Genomic DNA, 22,405 nt, shown 5'->3' with positions numbered 1-22,405 from the left:
AAACAAAACTAACAAATGAAATTAAATACATAAGTCCCAGTGATTCATTTTCTCTACTTCTTTGAATAAAACCTTTTTATTTCTGGTTCACAAGTAGCATTTATTATTCCCCAATGAGCTTTGGAGCCTCTAAATTATCTAACATTATAAATAGTATTTTTAAACTCAAGGACTTTTTTATGGCCTAATGACTACTTACCTGAGACAAATAGATTTTGACCGCTTAATTTGGTTGGTCAGGTCACAGTTCATTTACTGTCAGATAGGATCTCAGAGGCTCAAAATGTTTTTGATAATAATAATCAGGGTTTTTGTTTAGAAGAAAACTTAATTTTTGTTTTATTAAGGTAAAAATTAATTTGCGAAGTACAACGCATATACAGTGAAGCTATCTTTATTTTCCTTTCTTCTTGCCCCACAGAAGGACCTTTACCATTTGTTTTTGTTTTTGAGTAGTTGTAAGAGTAACATACCCTCATATTAGAAAGGTTTGGGCAATTCAGAAAAATAGAAAAGAGGAAATAGAAATTATTCATTACCTTGCCATCCAGACATAATCACTAGTAAACTTGTCAGTTATTATTAACCTAGTTTACTTTTTCTGTGATTATGCATATAAATGCTGATATACATTTATTACAAAAACATGTTTTGTTTTGTTTTGTTTTGTTTTTTTATGTCCCCAGGGTCTAGTATGAGGCTTGACCTTTAGAAACCTCTCAGTAAGTGTTTGATGTATTGAGTTAAATCTCCGTCGGGTTCAGGGTCTGTAACGTGAATGAACAAACAGTAATGCTGGGAAGGCATTATGAATAATAGAGAGCCAAATTAAATTTAAAGGGTAACTTGGCTAATTAAATGTTTAGTCCCCTTAGGTCTTCTAAACATTGGAGGGTTTGGGTAGACACAGTAAAATAAAAATAACCCATTTTTCACATAAGCAAAATATCCGTTAATTTAATATAATACTGCATTTCTATAAAACTATATAATTTAATCTCACAGGATTCTTGTATTCAAGGATAAAAACAAGAGCGCCACAGCGGAGCTTGTATCAAAATTCCTCTTGAATTAATTCCTGCCAGCTCTGATTAAAGTGTGGGCTCCTCGAGGTGTCAGGTGCCATAGTTTCCTGCTCCCTTTCACTCTTGGCCTGTTTGGCCCCTGCCACAATAAATCCCACAGTGGTTGTGCAGGAATTGCAGGTTGCAGTTGCTACGGTTACCGTCGTCCAGCCAGACCCACATCATTACTCATCTAGTGAGCTGCCATGATGGCTACCGCTGCTCTCCATTGCCCAGGCTGCCGAAGGGCTTCGTGTCCAGACGATAAAAGTTCCTCGGGTGTGGTGTGTCTGCCTTACCATTTGGTGCAAAGATACACTATTTGTATTGCTCATGCTCGTACTTTGTGAAGGGGAGCGGGTTGACTCTTGATCTTTGAAAACTAAGAACCAATAAGTGAGATAAAACTTAGAAATGTGTTAACTGTCAGTGGTTAAAACACCAAGTCCCTTATTATTTACTCAGTAACTTATTAATGACCTATCATTATTGTACCCAAGGGACTCTGCTCTTGCCACTTAGAGAATAGAGATCTACAAGGAACATTTCATTTAAAAAAATAAAAAAAAATTACTATTGGGGCACCTGGGTGGCTCAGGTGTTTGAGCATTTGTATCTTGATTTTGGCTCAGGTCATGATCTCATGGTCATGAGTTCAAGCCCTGTGTCAGGGCTCAATGCTTAAGATTCTCTCTGTCTGCCCCTCCCCTGCTAGTGCGCACGCTCTCTCTCTCAAAATAAAATAAAAATAAAATAAAAATAAAAAAATAGATTACTAATTACGTAACCAAAGGTAGATAGACAAAAGACTCGATACACGGGTATCTGAACACACTTCAGAATAGCCATTACCACTTGACATGAAGAAAAGAGGCAAGCCATGGAGTAGGACTTACTTTTGATTTTGATTTAAAATCAACACGTAATCGGGGGTGCCCGGGTAGCTCAGTCGGTTGAGAGTCTGACTTCGGCTCAGGTCATGATCTCATGGTTGACGAGTTCGAGCCCTGCGTTGGGCTCTGTGCTGACAGCTCAGAGCCTGGAGCCTGTTTCAGATTCTGTGTCTCCCTCTCTCTCTCTGCCCCTCCCCTGCTCGCTCTCTGTCTCTCTCTGTCTCAAAAATAAAATAAACATTAACAAAAATTAAAATCAACATGTAATCCTATTATTTAGAAGTTATAAATGTAGTGAGGATTAACATTGTACTTGAGATTTTTGCCACGCCCACGCCTCACGTTGATAGTTTTATTTCAAAGAGATTACAAGTGAAAGCTGTTGCTTAAGAAAGTCAGAAATTAGTAGGTTTCTGTTGTTGCTAACCCACAGAATATACTCTGAATGTGAAGTCTACAGCGTAATTAATTGCATCAACTAGAAGAATCTTTTCTGTTCAAGTATACTTGTTTAAATAGTTGCTTTCCAAATGCAAATGTTTTTATCTGCACCAAGAAGTACTCACAGTAGGGCAATTTGAATTTGGAGATACTGTTGTAGATACTGGGGAGAGAAACCAGGGTAACACTGTAATAGGTGGTAATAGGCCCCAGGTAATAGGTGGTATATGTGGGCCTCCACCATGGTTAATATCTGACCTGTAATACGTAAATTAAAACTTAGTTCATCAAAAGGGATTGTGTTTGTTGAAACATGAATTTAAGTGTATGTTTTTCATGTGAAAAAGACATTTTTCAATACACATTATCAGGGAATATTTTAAAATTTGGTGACAAATTATGAAATTGCCACTGTTTGGTGACTGAAGTTTACATAAATAATTCCAGGAATAAGTGTCCATAGGATTCTGGTTCTATTTAGCTAATTTTAGTGTATTGACATATGTTTTAAGACCCTGAAATCAATTAATTTATAGCATAAGAGAAGGGACATATAACACTAGTGTTTAAATACCTACTCAGCTCTGCTATCTTTGGAAATCAGGTGACACCCCTGGAGTCAAGTTTCCTTATCTGTAAAATGGGAATGATCATATTTTCCTCCTGGGGATATTTCCAGTCACATTATAGATTCTGTATTCAGAAGAACATTGCCAGGGCGCCTGGGTGGCTCAGTCACTTAAGTGTCCGACTCTCAGTTTCGGCTCAGGTCATGATCTCATGTTTTCATGGGTTCGAGCCCTGCGTTGGGTTCTGCACTGACAATGCAGAGCCTGCTTGAGATTCTTTCCCTCCCTCTCTCTACCCCTCCTCCTGCTCATGCTGTCTCTCTCCCTCTCAAAATAAATAAATAAATAAATAAATAAATAAATAAATAAATAAATAAAACTTAAAAAAAATTATTAAAAAAAAAGAACATGACCAACTTTCCAGTATGGTAGAAATTGTATTACATGATTATTGTCTCGTTCTTGCAAAATAAGATGAAAAAAAAAAATAGTCACACAGATGTCTTTGCAACCTGCCCACAGTCAGAAAATCTCCTTGTTCTGTTTCACCTCTGTCTTGCAATTTTTCTCGGTGTAATAACACAGACATAAGCGTGGCCACATTATTTTTTTTCATCACTAAAAATTAACATAAAATATGCATCGTTTTATTTCTCCTTACTTGGCCACACAAGATGCATTAAGGCCAGAATGTTCTTAATGAGATCTCTTACCCTATCCCAGTTGATGATTCACGTAGTTTTAAAATTCCTATATAAGATGAATTAGCTGTAGAAACAGAGACTGTGACTTAGAAGCTGTGTTACGCCTGCATATTTGGGTTGTTGTCTTAATGATGTGTTTTTCCTAAATAAATAAAGGAAAAATATGAATTAGTTTGAAAATGCTGCGTTAACTCTTCAAACTATAGGTGAACTATTGTGAAAGTTATTCAGAAGATTGCATATGTTGCTAAAGAACATTTTTATTGCTAATTAAAATTTCAATCTTTAAAACCGTATAAGATAATTAACCCATTGATCTTGTAATATGCAAATATGATGTGATCTGTGGAACATTCTGTCATCTTTACATAAACTGCATATGTGATTGTAAGCGCATTTTTAGATTAAACATATGTCAAAATGCAGTGCAAATTGCAAATCGTTTAGCACTTTGGATTTAAACAATATTTGGTAATGAAATAGATCTCAGCCAGAAGCTATTTCTGTTTTGTTCTGTTGTTATTATAACTCCAATACTTTTCATATGCACATAAGCCTTGCAGGCAGAGGGACCATGTGTATGTCCTCTTTTTGTTACCTGTTACCCATAGGCAAGGTAATCGCGGTCACTGAATTCTTCGTAAAAAGTTGAAAAATTGTGATAAATGTTTGATAAATTGTGATTGATGTAAGAAACTTCAGGCAGGAGTTTTTTTCTTTTTTTCTCTGAAAAACTAAATTCTAGAGAGGGAAGCAATGAAAAGTAAAAAGGCCTGTTGGTGCGATACCCATGGTGTAGGGTACGGCATGGCTGTGTGAAATATTATTAAGGGAACATCTGTGCCTCTTGAAATCTCCCCCAAATGAATGTGTACAGCTAAGTATGGCAACTTGATTTAAGTGTTTAAAAAAAGGTCTTAAAGAAAAGAGAAATAAATACGTCTGGAAACAGAATGGGAAAAGATAGCTTTGCCCCGTCATGATAGGTTTCTTCTACTAGTGAAAGATTAAAGCTTGAAGTATGTGAATAGCTGAGAACAGCACAGAGAAAGGTTGATTGCTTCCCCTCCAACAGTTCCAATTGATTGAAAAAAGCCTAATTTAAAGTTCTGTTTGTTCTATGTCTTAAACCATCAGAATTCTCTTTTAGGACCGGAGGAATGCTCCGGAGGAAAAAGAATCCAAGGATAAAAAGTCATTGCAAGCCAACAATTGTTCCTAATCCTCACAAAATGCTGGAGAAATTAAATTTATTCTTTATTGCTCAAAGTGTTACCTAGGTCACTGGGCGATGGGAAAATTGGACTGGAAGTCGAGTAGGCGCAAGCTTTGTTTTGTGTCTAGATGCTTAACCTTAGACACGACAAGGCGTCTTAGAGTGTGGTGGGAACTTGGTTCAGAGCGTTAACACCAAGACTTTTATTACCCCGGATTTATAATAGGCTGTGCTGTCAGGAGATGAAAATGTTGTGTTTACATTGCAGTGTTAAATGATCATTTAATTAACACCTAAGGAAAAAAAAAACTTGTGAAATTCTTAGCAGCTTTTATTGTTGGTTTCCTGGGAGGTTTTAATATCCAAGTTTCATTGAGATTTCTTTTTGTAAGTAGAGACACAAAAGACATTATAAACTTTTTAAGGAGGATAAACAGTTTAACCTTGACCCTTTTTTTCCTAAAATATTAATTTAAATTACATTTTAAATCTGGCGTGCTTATTTAAAAGGTTTCTAGACTAATATATTAAAAATACATCTTAATTAAACACTGTATTTTTGTGTTAACATTTAAATATTTTTAAACTTACATTCTATCCTCCACTGTAAAACATTTGAAATTACCAATTAGTTTATCATAAGAAGTTTAAATATGCTTAGGATACTAATTACACATATTTTTATGTCTTTTAAGCCACTGCTATGGTTACATTGTTGTAAGAATCCGGGTCAAAATATGTAATCATAGGTAAGCAAATTATATGGGGGAAAGATGCCTTATTATATTATCATCATGATTATCTAATTGGAGATAGTTACTATCATATGATAAAAAAAGTTTACACATAGACAGTAGGATGAATGACGTCATTAATATTAAATTCAGATGCACTTCATTAATTATGAGAATATTATGTGCTGTCTAATACCTTAATTTATTCTTGATCTTTTTTTTAAAACAAGTTACCTAACGGGAATGGTCTTGAGGCAAATTGATAACATTTGGAAAATGCGATATGTACTGCCAAGGGCAGCTGTTCACTCGGTAACACTGTGTTTTGCTAAAAGTATTATTAGAATTTATATCTGTTAACTCCTTTCATTTTATCTGGATATGCAACTTCATATTCAAGTATATGAAAATTTTAAAAATATTTACTAAGTCATTTTCTGTTAAAGTAAAATCTCTCTTAATTTTTGCAGAAATAAGCATGCTGTTATAGTGTCATTTTTCTGAGGACACTGTTTTTGTTCATACGGAAACTAAAAATGTTTATGCCTTTTTTTAAAATTTAAATTCAAGTGCTTCAGGATAAAGCCCATTTTCTGTATTATTCATGGTAAAAGAGTGCAAGGAGGAATCAATGTTACTAAAATCTCTTAATAGAAAGCCCTGCTTGGACCCAAGAATTATATTCTCATTCACAAAATACTGCAAACATAGCGTAGGCACTTTCCACAATGTTATATGCTCTCCTTCTATCAAATTTCAGTTTTTATCCAAAATTGTCCTTTTTTTTTTAACCCACTGATCTTTTTCTTCCCAGAGCTGCTTCTCTACCCAGAGTCTAATAACAAAAACCAACAGATAGGAATATTGCTTTAAATTTTATTTCCTTCACATAAGGATCCACTTTCAGATTGAGGTAGTTACAAAACCCAAAATGTTCCGAAGTTAAAAATTATGAAAGGGAGAGAAGTAACACATTTTGGTTATCTAACATATTGGATAGCTAGTATATTCTAAATTATATAGTTTATTATAGTAATTGCTATTCCAAGTCAACCAGGTAGTGTGTGTGTGTGTGTGTGTGTGTGTGTGTGTGTGTGTGTGTGTGTGTACATGCGTGTACCTGGGAAGTGGGGTTACTGAGAGAGAAACGTAAAAATTTTTTGAATGTTCAAAATGCTTGAAGAATACAAATTTAGGGGAATTTACAGGAAATTTCATTTGACATAGATAAATATGTTGCTTTTGTTCTAAACAAGTCAATGAGGGGCTCCTGGGTGGCTCAGTCAGTTAAGCATCAGATTTGCACTCAGCCCATGGTCTCACTGTTCATGAGTTAGAGCCTTGCATCAGGCTCTCTGCTGTCGGCCCAGAGCCTACTTCACATCTTCTGTTCCCCTATCTCTCTGCCCGTTCCCCACTCTCTCTGTCTCTCTCACTTGCTCATTCTCTCTCAAAAATTAATTAATTAATTAATTTTTTAAAAGTCAATGATGCACTCATACTGAGAAACTCAGTGTTAAGGTTTATACATTAGTAATTTGGAATCCCCGACGAGTAAATAAAAAGAAAGATTCTAGGATTTATTGTAGGGAAAATCTCCAAGTTTGCCTCTTAACAAAGACAAATAACTGTTTTAAATACAAACAGTTATGCTGTAACTAATATATTTGATAGTTATTCTATTGAAACTATTGCATATGAAGAGACTTGGGGATAGGATATCTAGAAATACTCTGTATCCTACTTTGCAGAGATTAGGTGAGTTAAAATTAACTTCCCAGGGTGCCTGAGTGGCTCAGTTGATTAAGCATCTGACTTCAGCTCAGGTCATGATCTCACAGTTTGTGGGTTTGAGCCCCGAGTCAGGATCTGTCCTGGCAGCTAGGAGCCTGTAGCCTACTTTGAATTCTGTGTCTTCTTTGCTCTCTGCCCCTCTCCCACTCAGCCTATCTCTCTCTCTCTCTCTCTCTCTCTCTCTCTCTCTCTCTCAAAAATGAATAACCATTGGGGTGCCTGGGTGGCTCATTCGGTTAAGTGGCCGACTTCGGCTCAGGTCATGATCTCGCGGTCCGTGAGTTCCAGCCCCGCGTCGGGCTCTGTGCTGAGAGCTCAGAGCCTGGAGCCTGCTTCTGTTTCTGTGTTTCCCTTTCTCTCTGCCCCTCCCCCATTCACGTTCTGTCTCTCTCTGCCTTTCAAAAATGAATAAATGTTAAAAAAAATGAATAAACATTAAAAAATTAAAAACAAATTAACTTCCCTTTTGCATAAAACTCTCTTGCTTGCCTTTCAAGACCAATCATAATTGAGTTCTATATTACTTCTTTAACTTTTATCATCGCTATCAGAGAACAGCATATATTCATATGCTATTTCCCAGGCAAGCAGATTTTGCTGTCACTCCCCAGAAATTGTCAGCACATTTCTGGCCTCCTTTCTTGCCTCCAAGTTATAGTAGCATAGTTTACCTGCTTGCATAATAAGCCTCACCTCCTCCATCAAACCCTTGACAACTGCTTCAGTTAGTTATGTCCCAAGTGGTCGTTCATTGTAAGGTGGTGGTTATGAGTACAGACTGTTGCTTGATTGTGTAGGAGTGAATCACTTAACGTGTAGCCTTGAGAATGTCTTTTTTTTTTACCTGCCCTGTGCCTCAGTTTCCCCTTGTGTAAAAAAAAAGGATAATAATATAATTGACCTCCTGAAAGTCATGTACGGAGTAAAGTATACACTAAATAAACCAAGCTTAGTATGATGCTTTACATGAAGTAAGTGCTGTGTATTTTATGTTATTTTCATTTTTGTTCTTATGATTAAAACCACCATTATTTTCTGTGTCCTACAACGTGCCATGGCATATTGTTCGTTAATCATAACGTGTGTGTTAGCTTTGCAAAAGACCCCCGTCTCATATTTGTCTTGGTTTTACATACAGCATCTAGCCTAGTACAGGTTGCTTCATCAGTACTTTCCAACTGAATGCTTGATGGAAATTAAGCCTGAAAAAGACAAACAATAGCTTGCACTTGGAATGAAATATGCTGTGCTGTGAAGGGAACCCTAAATCAGAAGTCAGAAGCTATCCTTGTGTACATTCCTAGCTCTGTTGGTCACCACCAGCGGCAGATACTGAGCAAAGGTACCTGGTCTCTTTTTTGAGGATATTTCTTTGCTCGTAAAAGTGTATGGTAAGTCAGGAAAGAGAGTGACCACATCTGGTAGTGTTCACCTCCCGTCACCAGAACTTAGCACAGGTTTCCTCGTCGCTAGGGGATGCTCAGACATAATTGAGGGAAGGGAAGGAGACTGAAACTTTCACAATTGTTGTAGCTCTTTTTCAGAAATTTATAGGGAACCCTTCACAGGACTTGCAAGAATTATAATGGTGGAATTATTCATGGTAATAAACCAGGAATTAGATAATTATGTTGTGGATGAGTGGTTTGAAGATTGTTCTCTCCCCTATTAGCAATTTAAAAAATAAAGGCAGTTTCTTTTCTAGATAAATACAGCCTGTTATATTTTGCATGGCTTTGGTATTAAATGTGAATTGTTTGAAGGCTTAGTTTTAAAAAAAATGATTAAAGGAGATTTGATGGTTATGCATTATTAAGTGGTTATCCTGATACTTGATAATCCCTCAATATGAAGGAAGTGGTGTACAACTGACGTAGTTTCAATAATCACCTGCCTCTCAAACATCACCGATGGTAGCGTGAAGAGATGAGTTAAAAGTCAAACAAGGCAAATCAAAGGAGAGTAATGGCATTGGTTGATGCAGGTTATGTTCATATTTGTGTTATCATCTTTTGATTGTAACAGGTTTGAGAGTAGGGACCATCATTTTCTATAATTCTCCCTAGTAAATGCATCGTGCGCCCCAGACAATTAATTTCCTTGACCTTTTGAGGAGAATAAAATGTGTAGAACCTGAATACCCCAAAGGCAACTGAAATCTGGAGTCTTTTTCCAAAAGGCGAGCTCACTTTCTGAGTTGGTGTGGTTTTCTTTCCCTGTCTTTAAGGGGAATGAATTCCACAACTAATTAATAGTTTCAAGGAAAGTTGTTAATCAGGTACTCCAAGTGACCACCCTGGATTCTTCTTTTATTACACAGGGACGTGATGGAATGAGAAAGCAACATAGTTACATTTGATAAAAGGAAATACCTTTTTTCCTCTCCCCACCCACCATGTAATCCCTTGGAATTTACTTGACGCGGGAAATTACTGCAGCAAATAGTGTGATTAAACAAGTGAAGTTGTATGAACAAGAGTAACACTTGTAGTTATAATAATTGCTTTAAAATTCACAACATATATCAATTATCATATTTCAGGGAAAGAGTTTGCACCTAAGGATATCTGGAAGGGATTTTTCTGTATTCTCTTCAGTCTTATTGGGAAGCCCAGCTATTCCTTGCCACTAACCAGGCACTGCTTTACTTTGTCTCAAACAGTGACTGTTCCCATTCAGGGATGCCAGCACCCTGAGTGAGGAGAGGGGTCCCTTCCTTCACACGGCTGTGAAACAGCAACATGTTTTTGCTTACTATTTAACATGGCTGATTCACATACCTCTAGCCTAGGAAAAGTATTAAAAGTATTTGACTAAGTCTAGGATATTATAGATAGAAACTGTTAATTTTTTATATTATAATTATTAGTTTGTTAACGAAATGCCCTCCCTAGGTTGTATGCTCCTTGAGGGCTTCGGCATATTCATCAGCTATCTTTCTATTGTCCTAAAATGGGATACTAGATGAAAATCAGAGAAAAACTTGAAATAAATATGACAGAGGGGCGAAAAAGAACTATCAATGTAGTGGAATGTTTTTTAAATGGACAGTCTTATTCTTCAACGCCTTCTTGTTCAGAAACTCTACACTAACTTAAAGACAGCAAAGTGGTTTAAAACAACAGTAGAATCCAGATATTGGCTTATTTTATAAATTGAGTGGCCTGAAACTATTAAGCTGTGGATAAATATGTCATTTATTTATATATAAAATAAACATTTAAATATATTATAGTTATTTGTATTTATATTAATGTATACAAAAATATATATTTATATTTATTTAAATAAATGTTCTAGCCACATCGTAAGTGTGGTATCTGTTTCAAAGTACTTACTTTCAGGGGCGCCTGGGTGGCTCAGGCGGTTGAGCGTCCGACTTCGGCTCCGGTCATGATCTCGCGGTCTGTGGGTTCGAGCCCCGCAGCAGGCTCTGTGCTGACAGCTCAGAGCCTGGAGCCTGTTTCAGATTCTGTGTCTCCCTCTTTCTCTGACCCTCCCCTGTTCATGCGCTCTCTCTGTCTCAAAAATAAATAAATGTTTAAAAAAAAACAACAAAGTACTTACTTTCATTATATTGTTATAAGATGATTCAGGTTTAGATGTTTCATAAGTATACTTCTTTTCCCCAATTCTCAAACACATGCTACTTTAGTGCCTTGTATTTATTTCTGTACTGGTTATTTTATGTGTATTATATCTCAAAACAGTGATTCCTAATGTGTTCTCTCCCGTGATCCAAGAGAAAAGTAATCTGTGGTCAAATGTGTCGTGAAATAATGAAAGTCATATCCCCTGTGGTGACTGCAGTGTATACACTTGTGTATTTATCTCTAAGGCATCACTCAGTAAAGAAATCTGTTTAACTGGTAAAAAAATTGTTTCTGAAAGTTATTTGACTATGCAGGCTCCCCTCTTCCATACTTTCCCCATTTATACCAATTAATCCTAATAACAAGAGCAATCTTTAGTTCTTCCAAAGAATAACTCTTTTTGAAAGTAGTTTTTAAAAGTGTTTTATGTACGATTGGTGGATGGTCGATGTACTTGGAAATCAACATGAAGTTTCATTTGGTCAGTATTTCTTTCCCAAATCTCTCTCTCTGGGACTAAATGACAAAACAACTTAGATATGATGAGATAGAGACAGGAATCAAAGGAAAAAAAAAATTTATGGTATTAAAAATCTCCTAAGACCACTTTTTTCATATATCTGATAGGATCTTATACTGATCTCTACTGAAAATTATGGTCTCTTCTCTTAGTTCCCCTGGCATATTGCTTTGACTGCCAATATTTTTTTACTGTTTATTGTTGAGAGAGAGATAGAATACAAATGGGGGAGGGGAGAGAGAGAGAGAGAGAGAGAGAGAGAGAGAGAGAGAGAGAGGCAGAATCCAAAATCCAAAGCAGGCTCCAGGCTCCGAGCTGTCAACACAGAGCCCGACAAGCAGCTCCAGCTCATGAGCATTGAGATCAAGTCCTGAGCCAGAGTCAGATGCTCAATGACTGACTGAGCCACCCAGGAGCCCCTGACTGCCAAATCTTAATTAAATATTGAGGGATATCAAAGAAAACATCAGGTTATGCCTAAACCAAAACTACTTCAAAGCTTGATATTAAATGGGTTTAATAAAATAATTTATTTCACATCTTATCTAATATTTACACTTTATTCTGTGGATCAAAATATAATACATCTTATAATCATTCAGGTTCCCTCTGCATAAGTAAGCTGAGTACCCTAGCCCTCTCTTCCCACTTCTCCATGTTCTTTTTTTCTTTAGGCTCCATCACCAATATCGTGTTGTATGTTTTACTTATTTATTTGGTTGTCGTTCTCTCCCAATTAGAATACAAGTTTCATAAAGGCAGGGAATACTAGTAAGTGCACAAGAAATATTGGTTGAGTGAATGAATGTAAGCCTTGCAACAGTCTGGCAGAATTTGAATCCTAGCTTCTAAGCTTCCTGGCTGTGTGACTTATAACACATTACTTAACCTCTCTAACTCAATACCCTCTTCCTTAAGATGGAGATAATTAGGACATCAATGTCAGAGAGTCCTTGACAGGATTAGAAGATGTAATGATCTGCCACAGAGTTCAATGGATGTTAAATATTTTTTCATAAATCAAACACTTCCTGAATTGGTTGAGCAATGTTCTTGCTTTCTGGTTTCTGGCCAAGTCCCTCCACCCCCACCCAGTATTGGAATAGGAAGCCAACCCTCGCAGAGGCACCATAGAAGCTACTTATTCTTTCCTTCTTTCTTTTCACGTTTCATGAGTTTTCCTTTTTCATAGTTTTCTGTACCCCCAGTCCTGCTTCTGGAATGTTGAATTTCCACCTGGCTTTGCCAGTAACCAGGCATTGCTTTAACTTTCTGTCAAACAGGGACTGTTCCCATTCAGGGATGCCACCACCCTGCGTGGGGAGTGGGGTCCCTTCCCTCACGGGGCTGTGAAACACCCAACAGTAGCCACCTTCCAACATGTAGATGTTTTCACTTACTTTTGAACATGGTTAATTCACATACCTCTAGCCTAGGAAAAGTATTAAAATTATTTGACTAAGTCTAGTATATTACAGAAACTGTTTAGTTTTTATATTATGATTATTACCTTGTTAACAAAAATGCCCTCCCTAGGTTGTATACTCCTTGAGGGGTTGGACATATTCGTCTCTATTCACCGTAGAGTGGTATTCACATGTATGGACACTCAAATATTCACAGTCAGTACGAAGGCTCAACAGAGCCATCTTTCATTTGAAGCCTTAACCTCTTAATATTTTTGCATTTGTTGTCCCTTGGTAGTGTTTATGTTCAAAGAGAGTAACAGTAAACTTGTTCAATCAATGTCTCTTATACCTTCTATCAATATAAAATATGCACTTATACATAGGTGGCTTTTTACGGATAGGCCATTCTATGTATTTTATACTATATGTCAATTATTTCCTAATATTTTTACACATTTGTGTGCGTGTGGGTTAGTGTAACTTGCAAATAAAGCAAGAGTGCTACAAAATTACTACAAAGTTGAAATTGCTACAAAGATAGGAAGCAAACTGAGGCAGCTGGTTTAATGTCATCGTTTTGTACCTTTACAGGAGTTGCTACAGCCCAGCTTACATCTTTTAGTGTGCTTCCACAATTCTTTGCCATTCTCGAGCATGTACTTCTGACATTTTTATTAGGCTTTTGTGTTTGGTCACTGTATTAAATCCAGCAATTTATTCCTTTCCACTTAAATTGTCTTCCCCGTCCGAGGGGTGGAGAGGAATTCACAGCGCCTGAACATAAAAGGCTATTATCTTATCTTAGCAAATCCAGCCATACAGAGACAGTGAATCATGACAGCTCAGCTGGGAAGCTGGGGAACAGGGAACTGCATCAGGGAGGGTAAGGCGGAACCAGTGAGTTAGCGACGAGGCCTGTGTTGTAGGGCACTGCTAAGTCTAACAGCAGCTCTAGCGGTTTGCAGCCCTTGGCTGATCCTGGCCCCATAGACCACTTAGCAGACAGACTTCCGAAGTGTGCACCCAGGGAGTGTGCTCTGCCTATAATCTTGATTTAGTTGTAGCTTGTAGAAACAACTCAGGAGGCCGGACTATACCCATTGTTCTTTTTCTCACCCCAAACCAAAACACCTTTTATTTTTTTCTTTTTGAATGGGATAAACACCAACATTTGGTATGTATTGGTAGAGGCAGGCTATAGAGCACATATGTAGAAACTTCCATGCCCCGTTCTAATACAGCCTTTGTTTCACGAAGATAAATATTTTCTGACTGGAGGGGAGCGGTGGTGATGAGGACAGAAGGCTTAAGGTCAGCTGAGTAGCTCTGAGCTAGTTTCTTCATAGATTGAGTACCTGACCCCGGATCTCTTCCAAGTGCATTATTCATATCAATAGTTGCTCATTTGATCTTCGGCAATATGAATGAGGACCAAATTACAGATGAGAAAGCTGAGACCCAAAAGATGATGCAATTTGCCCAAGTGGCAGGCTGGCTTTTGAATACTGGGCATTGCTTTTTACCATGCATATTTACTGGACTAGGGACAAGTTTCTTTTTAATTAGGTAAAAATACTGCAAAGAGCACAATCCTTAGAGTGTATTTTAAATCCTTGCCTTGTTTATGCATTGGTAATGTGCATAGGTGTATGTAGGGGCCTTGTCACCTCCTCTCCCCCATCCCATCCTATCAGCTATCCAAACTTAAAGCTTCCTGTCACCTTGACTCATTTCCTCTCCCTTTTCCCCACTGTCAGTTTCTGTTGATTCTTCCTCCAGAGGACCACATCCACCCATCTTCTTCTTTCCCTGTCTTTAGCTTACTTCCTAAAGGAACTAAGATCTTCTGTTCTAGGATCCTCTGCCTAGTGGCCAGAGGTAGCTTTTTTCTTTTTTGTAATTTATTTTGAGACCGAGGGGCGGGGGGAGAGAGAGAGTGTGCCTGTGTGTGCAAGCCAATAAGGGAGGGGCAGAGAGAGAAGGATGGAGAGAGTCCCAAGCAGGCTCAGTGCTGTCAGCACAGAGCCCAAGGCAAGGCAGGGCTTGATCTCAAGAAGCATGAGATCCTGACCTGAGCCAAAATCCAGAGTGGCGCATTCAGCCGACTGAGTCACTCAGGCATCCCCAAGAGGTATCTGTTTAAAGTACAGCTAGGATTATGTCATTTCCCTAGTCAGAAGTCATTTTTTATATTAGCATTATGGTTTATATTTAACAAAACATTTTCCTGTATATTACATCCAAAGGAATTCTGGTAAATATGAATCACTGCCACAATTTTATAGATGATAAGGATAACTGAATTACTGGTCCATGGTTTTAGGACTAGTAAATAACAGGACTAATATATTTTCTAAAGCTTTACTAACACCCAGTGTCAGTAGTCTAAACTCCTGCCTTGGTCTTTAAGTTCCTTCTTTGGCCCTGAATGATCATTCTTATTTCTTAATATTTTCTTATTATCTATGTACTTGAAGTCTAGTTAACTTGAAGAGTTACACAGGTAAGTTAGCTACTCTTGAGCCTCTGGACTTTTGCTTCTGATATTTCTTGGGTCTTCTTCACCAGGCAGACTTCTTTTTACTATCCAAGATCCAGTTCATGTCTCCTCCGCCATGAAGGCCTACTTGATTTCACTGAGAAAAATGTTCAGTGCCTCCAGCCAACAGTGGTCTCCAATCAGAGGTCTCAACACTAGGCTAGCACAGATTATCCTTCTCCTCTGGAATGTTTGTTCCTGAGCCTATCCTCCCATCTATTTTTTTGCTAATAGTATGCCTTGTGTCTCAAGAGAATGTTCTTGCAGGGCTCATATGTGATGTATCTCACTACCACCTTAGGTCCTGGCCCGTGGTTGGAACTGCTTTGTTGACTAAATGAGCTTCCTTTAAGACTACACATAATGAGGGACACCTGGGTGGCTCAGTTGGTTAAGCGTCCGACTTCAGCCTAGGTCATACTCTCGCCATTCCTGAGTTCGAGCCCTGCCTCGGGTTGGGCTCCGTGCTGAGGACTTAGGGCCTGGAGCCTGTTTCAGATTCTGTGTCTCCCTCTTTCTCTCTCTGCCCCTCCTCCACTCACACTCTATCTCTCTCTCTCTCAAAAAGAAATAAACATTAAAAAAAAAAAAAGACTGTACATAATGAACTCAGATGTGTCCTTCTTCTCAGGCTTTTTGTGGAGCACTTCATCTGAGCCTGCACCTGTGTAGCTGTGGTCTTTCTTAGGCCTCCCGTTAGCTTTATGTAACAGCTGCTTTATACCACACTGAGTTTGTTCCTCTTCTTCTCCTTTTATAATTCAAGCTTCTGGTGGCAGGTTCTAAAGTCTTTTTCATTTTGGTGCTACCCAAAGCATCTGCCATTGTGTTAGGCACATAGTGGGGCTGTTAAATAGTAAATATGTGTTAGGCACATAGTAAACAGCTGTTAAATAGACTTAATAAGGACTTTTCATTCTTTTCCTCCAAGCCAAATTTCTATCACTGAAGCAGAAAAAAAATCAGTCTGAAAAAAAAGAGTAAAACTTCAGTAACATTGTATGTGATTTTTAAATAGTTCCTACACTTGATCTTAGCCAAAAGGCCGAGAAGCGATTAAATAGTTCCTATTTGGGGAAAAAAGCTACCTTGTGTTTATATGTCCAAGTAAACAAGTCTTACAGTTCTTGTATTTCATCATATTTATTATGGGAATATGTAATGTTAATTTATTTTAGAATTTAAAAAATGGCATGTGAGTCCACATGCTGTAGTAAAAAAAAAGCCAAATTTCAGTGGCAGACAAGATGGGGTTCAAGCTCTGGTTTTAGTAGTGTGCTAGGGGGACCCCCCCAGCCGGCCTGGTTTCCTTACCTATGAAGTGTGCTTGAAAATTAGAACATTTCACGGTGCCTGGGTGGCATAGTCTGTTAAGCGGCGGACTCCGGCTTCGATCGTGATCTCACGCTTTGTGGGTTCAAGCCTCGTGTCGGGCTCTGTGCTGACAGAGCCTGGAGCCTGCTCCAGATTCTGTGCCCCCCCCCACCCCGTCCCTTCTTCGTTCTCACTCTCTCTCTCCCTCTGTCTCAAAAATAAATCAAGATTAAAGAAAAGAATAATTATAATGTTTCATTTAAATTTTTGAAACACCGAGATGATGATACTATACCCAGAATAAGATTTCATGTCAGCTGGCTTATTGTGAATGCCTGTGAAAAAAGCTCTTCGATATTGAGTTATTTTCGATATTGTTTTCTTTAATGTATCAATAAGACATAAGCCATTTAAGTATAGGAGATAGGTGGTCGTGATTACCTCGGATTGGTTCCATGCTTTTGGTTGCAAATAACTGATACCTGTCTGAATCTGGCTTCAAAAGGAAAAACCTGTTATCTCTCAGAGCAGGAATTGCAGAGGTAGGTCAGACCAAAACTTTCAGTTTCTTTCTATTTCTTCATTTCTTCGTCCTCGTTGTCAGCTTTTCCTTGGCTCTACCCCTGGTCTCAAAGAGGCCATCAGTGCTAACCAAGGCTTGATGCTTTCCAGTTCATAGTCAGTGGCAGAGAGAGAGAAAAAAGAAGGGGTAGAGAAAAGGAAAAGAAAGTGGGAAACTGGGAGAGGAGATGATCTCTCCCATTACCAAATGGATTCTAAACCCCTTTCTTGAATCCATTGAAATGACATAGATGAAGTGCATAACTTAAGACCAAGAGTTGCTAAAGAAATGGCGTACAGTGATTGATTTCAACTTGTTAAGACATGTTTCTGGATTTCTGGATGGATGAGTGACTGAATCGGATCAGGTTCCTACTAAGAAAGAGGACGAGGTGGTGACTGATGTGGGGAAGTAACCAATAGGGTCCACTACAGTCAAGAACTGAAATTTTGATTTTTCATTTGAATTTACCATAGGAATTAGAGAAGTTGATGTTACAGCAACTTTTAGTTTAGGTGTGTAAAACTGACCTTTTAGACTTGTTGATTTCTTTTGTGCCTCATTTTTACATGTAAGGAAGATAAACCCTATCTTTCATGTTCTTGAGATAATTGAAAATAAAGTCTGTGGAAAGGGTAGTGCCAGGCCTATAATGCAGGTTCGCTTTAAGCAACTGCTATTGTTGTATTTTCTTGGTTACAATTTCTTTATTTCATCTTTGTCTCGTCTGTACTCCTTCCATTCCCAAAGTTTCATGTTACAAATCTACACAGGTGCCTCATTACCACATCTAAGTTAATATACCCAAGAGAAAACCCATAAAATTTTTTTTAACTGTTTACATTTTATAAACTATATAATCATGCAATCTTACAGGATCCTCACAGAAACCCTGTGGTGTAGAAATAATTTATGCCATTTAACGGATTTTTAAAATCTGCCTCCTTCTCCAAATGTGCGCTTCATGAGCTCAGAGTCCTGTTCCTGGTTGTATCCTCAACACTCTAGATAGTACATCACACAAGGTAAACTGGTAGATGATTGATCAGTGTTTGTTGAAGGAAAGGAGAGGAGGGAGGGAAGGGTGGGGGAGTTAAATGTGGTGTGCAGAGGTTGAAGGACTCTCTCTGTTCATGACCTTGCACTGAAGATATAAACTCTGCATTGTTAGTTGGCCAGAGAGACCTGCATGGCCTCTTTTGCTTCATCCTGCTTTCTTCACTCTCCTGTGCCCTGTGTGTTCCAGCTCTACAGGCATTTGCAGTCCCCAAGGTATGCATTGCTTTCACTTCCCCAGGGCCTTTGCATATGCAGATTACCAGGCTCTACCTACTCTAACACCTGCCTTCTTATTTCTGGTCAGCATAGCATCCCTGTTTTATTCTGTTGAGATCCTTCATATTCCAGTTCAAACACCACTTCCTCTGGGAAGACTTCTGTGATCCTCTAGGATGCATCATCTTCTCTTTATACATCCCCACAGTATAAGGATAACTGGTTTTAATTTTTTTTTAATTTAATGTTTATTTATTTTGAGAGAGAGAGAGACACAGAGTGCAGGGGGGGGGGTGGTGCAGAGAGAAAGGGAGACACAGAATCTGAAGCAGGCTTCAGGCTCTGAGCTGTCACCACAGAGCCCAGTACGGGGCTCAAACTCATGAGCGGTGAGATCATGACCTGGGCCAAAGTTGGACACTCAACCGACTGAGCCACCCAGGTGCCCCAGGATAACTGGCTTTAAATGTACCTCGATTGTATGATTATTTTATGAATGTTCTTTTTTTCACTAGAGCTTCTTGAAAACAAGGGATGGATTTTTACTCTTTTCCTGGAGCTGGACCAATATTTGGTATATCCTAAGTGCTCAGGAAATGTGTTGAATGAATACCACCAAACGGTTCTCAGCCATGTCCTCATGTGTTTCTCACTGTATTCTACTTACAGCTTGTAGAAGAGAGGTTTGTGTTTTGTATTAGTTAGTTATTTGTTCATAGGTCTTAGAAAAAAACCTAAATACTGGAAAATAATAGTTCTCAGGAACAGCTACTGTTTTTCCTGCCTGAAACCCATATGTGCATTTCCTTCTCTTATTTTAGGGCTCAGACTAGAGTTTCCTTTCACTGGGCTTCACTTTCCTGAAGCTATAATGAGTGTCCTTCATCTGGGTGGCCCCAGCACCTTGTTAATGTTGTTCTCCCTCATTTGTTTTTCTCACTGGTCTCTCTGTTGACCTGAAAAATAGACTGGCTGTGGGCTTGAGATGTTTGCCCAGCATTCAGCATTGTACTTACTTGGCTTGGGTAGGTGGCGGAGAGATTTTTTTCTAAATGATTGAATGCGTGTCTCGCACTTCCAAGATATTTTCCAGATATCTAAATCATTCCTGGAAAAGCATTCAGTAAACAGTTGTAAGTTAATTCAGTGTCTTTGGTGTGGCAAAAACATCCTTCAAGGACTGCTTAAAATAATCTACTTTTTAGTGATCTTCTAATTGTGGTGGATGTTGGACACTGCATTCAAGTGCCTGGCTGAAGACAGTGGGGGATAAAATACAGCCTGCCCTCTGTTCATTATGCTGTGTCTGTGCCTGAGAGGCTTTCTTTAGAACTTTTTCCACAGAGGTGCTATATGTAATGGTATGGCCCTAGACATAGGAAGAACATGTTAGAATTTTCTATTTAAATCTCCATTTAAAATTTTCTCTCAATTCTGAGAACTGTGATTTTGTCTATATTTTAAATATTTGTAGTATATTGTATATATACATCATATATTGGTACAGTAATACTAATTTATAAGTACATGAAATAAGTTATAAATGGGGGGGAGGGGAATGAGTGCTCCAAAAATCGTACTGATGGTGACCCATGAGCAAAATAATTATGGAGAACTTTGATTTCACTAATAATTCCATTGTCATGGTAGTTTCCAAGCTGATTTTCACCTTGTTTTTAACGTCATTTTAAGATGCCTTAAGAAAGGGACAAGTGAGCTTAGGGTAATGACATCCAGGATGTCCTGTGCTGCAGTGTGTGTTTGTGTAAGTGCATGTGTGGGTCGTATGTTTCCCAGCTGTTCCTATGCACGTGCTGAAGAAGAGAATGGGTGGCCTGTGGCTAAGGTTTGTCTTTAGGTCTTGCTCACATCTACCTTGATGCCTCCCTTTCTGGGAAAGAAGATACATAGCCAGTTCCCCTTTCAGATGAGTAGTTGATGAGCCTTCTCTTCCCCATTCATGGGCATACTCTAAAACTGCAGGTGGAAGGCAACTACCACATGTCTTCTCTGCCTCCAGGACATGATACTGATGAATGGATGGTAGGATTCTGATCATAAAATAGACAGATATGCTTGATATGCTTGGAGTCAGGACGTCTGAACTGGAGTCATGGCCCAGTCACTTCCTAAACTGTGCAGTTTGGGCAAAGTAAGCCACCACTTTCAGCTTCAGTTTCTTTCTCTGTAAGATGAAAATAATAATTAATTCAAAGATTTGTTACAAGAAAGAAATAAGGATATGTGAAAGTGGTTGGCACAGTACCAAGTAGACAGTGTTTATAGGATCTTTTGAGTTTTGAACATGTTAACTGCAGGATCTTTTTTCCTGTTTATTAGCAGTAATAAAATCACAGCTGTTGGAATGAGGTCTAATGTGATGATTACAGATTAAAATAAAAGTTTGGTCCTTCGCTGCATTACACTAGTTGACATGTGACTGTTTGGTTAGATGATTGACTAATGGACTCATCTGTTTTCTGAAGAAACGACAACCTCCTAATCTTTTTTTTTTTTTACTACTGTTATGTGATTGAGTAATGAAACAATGATGTACCTTCCATTACTGTCTTGAGTGATGCTGACTCATTTGGCCACTACAAGGCTCTGGAAGAGTGAAAAAACCATATCTGTCTGCAGTGTCTAGGAAGACAACATAGAGATTCCATTTTAAATAGATCTCTGTACTTTCCAGAAGCATGAGAAAGAAAAAGGCATTCATACAAAGAGAATGGCATTAGTTGAAATGGTTTAAAAGACATGTTTATCAACTAAGAAAAATTTCATGCAATGATGGCATTAAACTAAGGAGAGATAATATACGAAATACAAATTGACCCTTTTAAAGGTTCTGGAACACTAGGCTAAGGACTTCATTCAGGCTTTATTTGGTAGGCAGGGGTCATCTGAATAACATAATGTTTTGGGGGAAGATTAGGGTTGTGAATTGAAGTATAGAGAGACTTGAAGCCTAGAGGTGAGTCACAAAAATAATGACATGGCCCAAAGTCCCAATCCAGGGTGATACTAGTTTAGAAAAAGAAAAGGACACATAAAGAGGCATTTACAGGGTGCCTGGGTGGCTCAGTTGGTTAAGCATCTGACTCTTGGTTTTAGCTCAGGTCATTATCTCACAGTTCATGAATTTGAGCTCCACGTCAGGCTCTGCACTCACAGTGTGGAGTCTGCTTGGGATTTTCTGTCTCTCTCTCTCCCTCTCTCCCTCCCTCCCTCCCCACTACCCCCTCTCAAAAATAAATAAGTAAACATTTTTTTAAAGAGGTATTAACAGTGAAATCGCACGTAGAGCCATGATGGTTTTAGGTGGAGAACAAGATTTTAAAATTTTAAACAAAGCCCATATGAGTAAGAAAGGCAATTCCCTAAGCATTTTGATTAATTGAGGTACTAATGATTCTCAAATGAAGTTCTTAACCTTTAGTTGTGTTAATTTTAAAACTAAAATGGTCAGTTGTTTTACCAGCAAAAAAGTATTTATTCAGGAACAACAGAGACTTGCAGTTTGGGAGAAGGAATCAATGGTAGAATCATAGGCAAGTCCAACTAACAAAGGATATGAACCTTATTGTATGGAGAAGGAGGTTGTTTTGAATGAAAGTCCTTTGGACAAAAGCTGGAGCACAGGGGGATGACCGTTCTCATTGGCTGAGTTGCAGGGTAGTCAGTTTCTTGTGGAAGATGTAATGTACATCTTTCCTTGTTGGCCTGTAATTAATGATCCTTTCCTGTTGATTCTTCTTCAGTTGAGGTCTGTAAT

General features: G+C 38.3%; 1 protein-coding gene and 1 pseudogene across 2 annotated transcripts in view; one reads left to right on the top strand and one right to left on the bottom strand.

The window, feature by feature from the left end:
• Positions 1-22,405, top strand: part of SLIT2 (slit guidance ligand 2) — a 377,203-nt gene that overhangs the window by 20,608 nt on the left and 334,190 nt on the right. The gene's annotated exons all lie outside the window — the stretch shown is intronic.
• Positions 16,365-16,533, bottom strand: LOC115513249 (annotated as a pseudogene).

This window comes from Lynx canadensis, chromosome B1 (genome assembly GCF_007474595.2).
Source record: "Lynx canadensis isolate LIC74 chromosome B1, mLynCan4.pri.v2, whole genome shotgun sequence".
In the NCBI taxonomy this organism is placed as follows: Eukaryota; Metazoa; Chordata; class Mammalia; order Carnivora; family Felidae; genus Lynx; species Lynx canadensis.
This window is presented reverse-complemented; position numbering and strand designations above follow the sequence as displayed.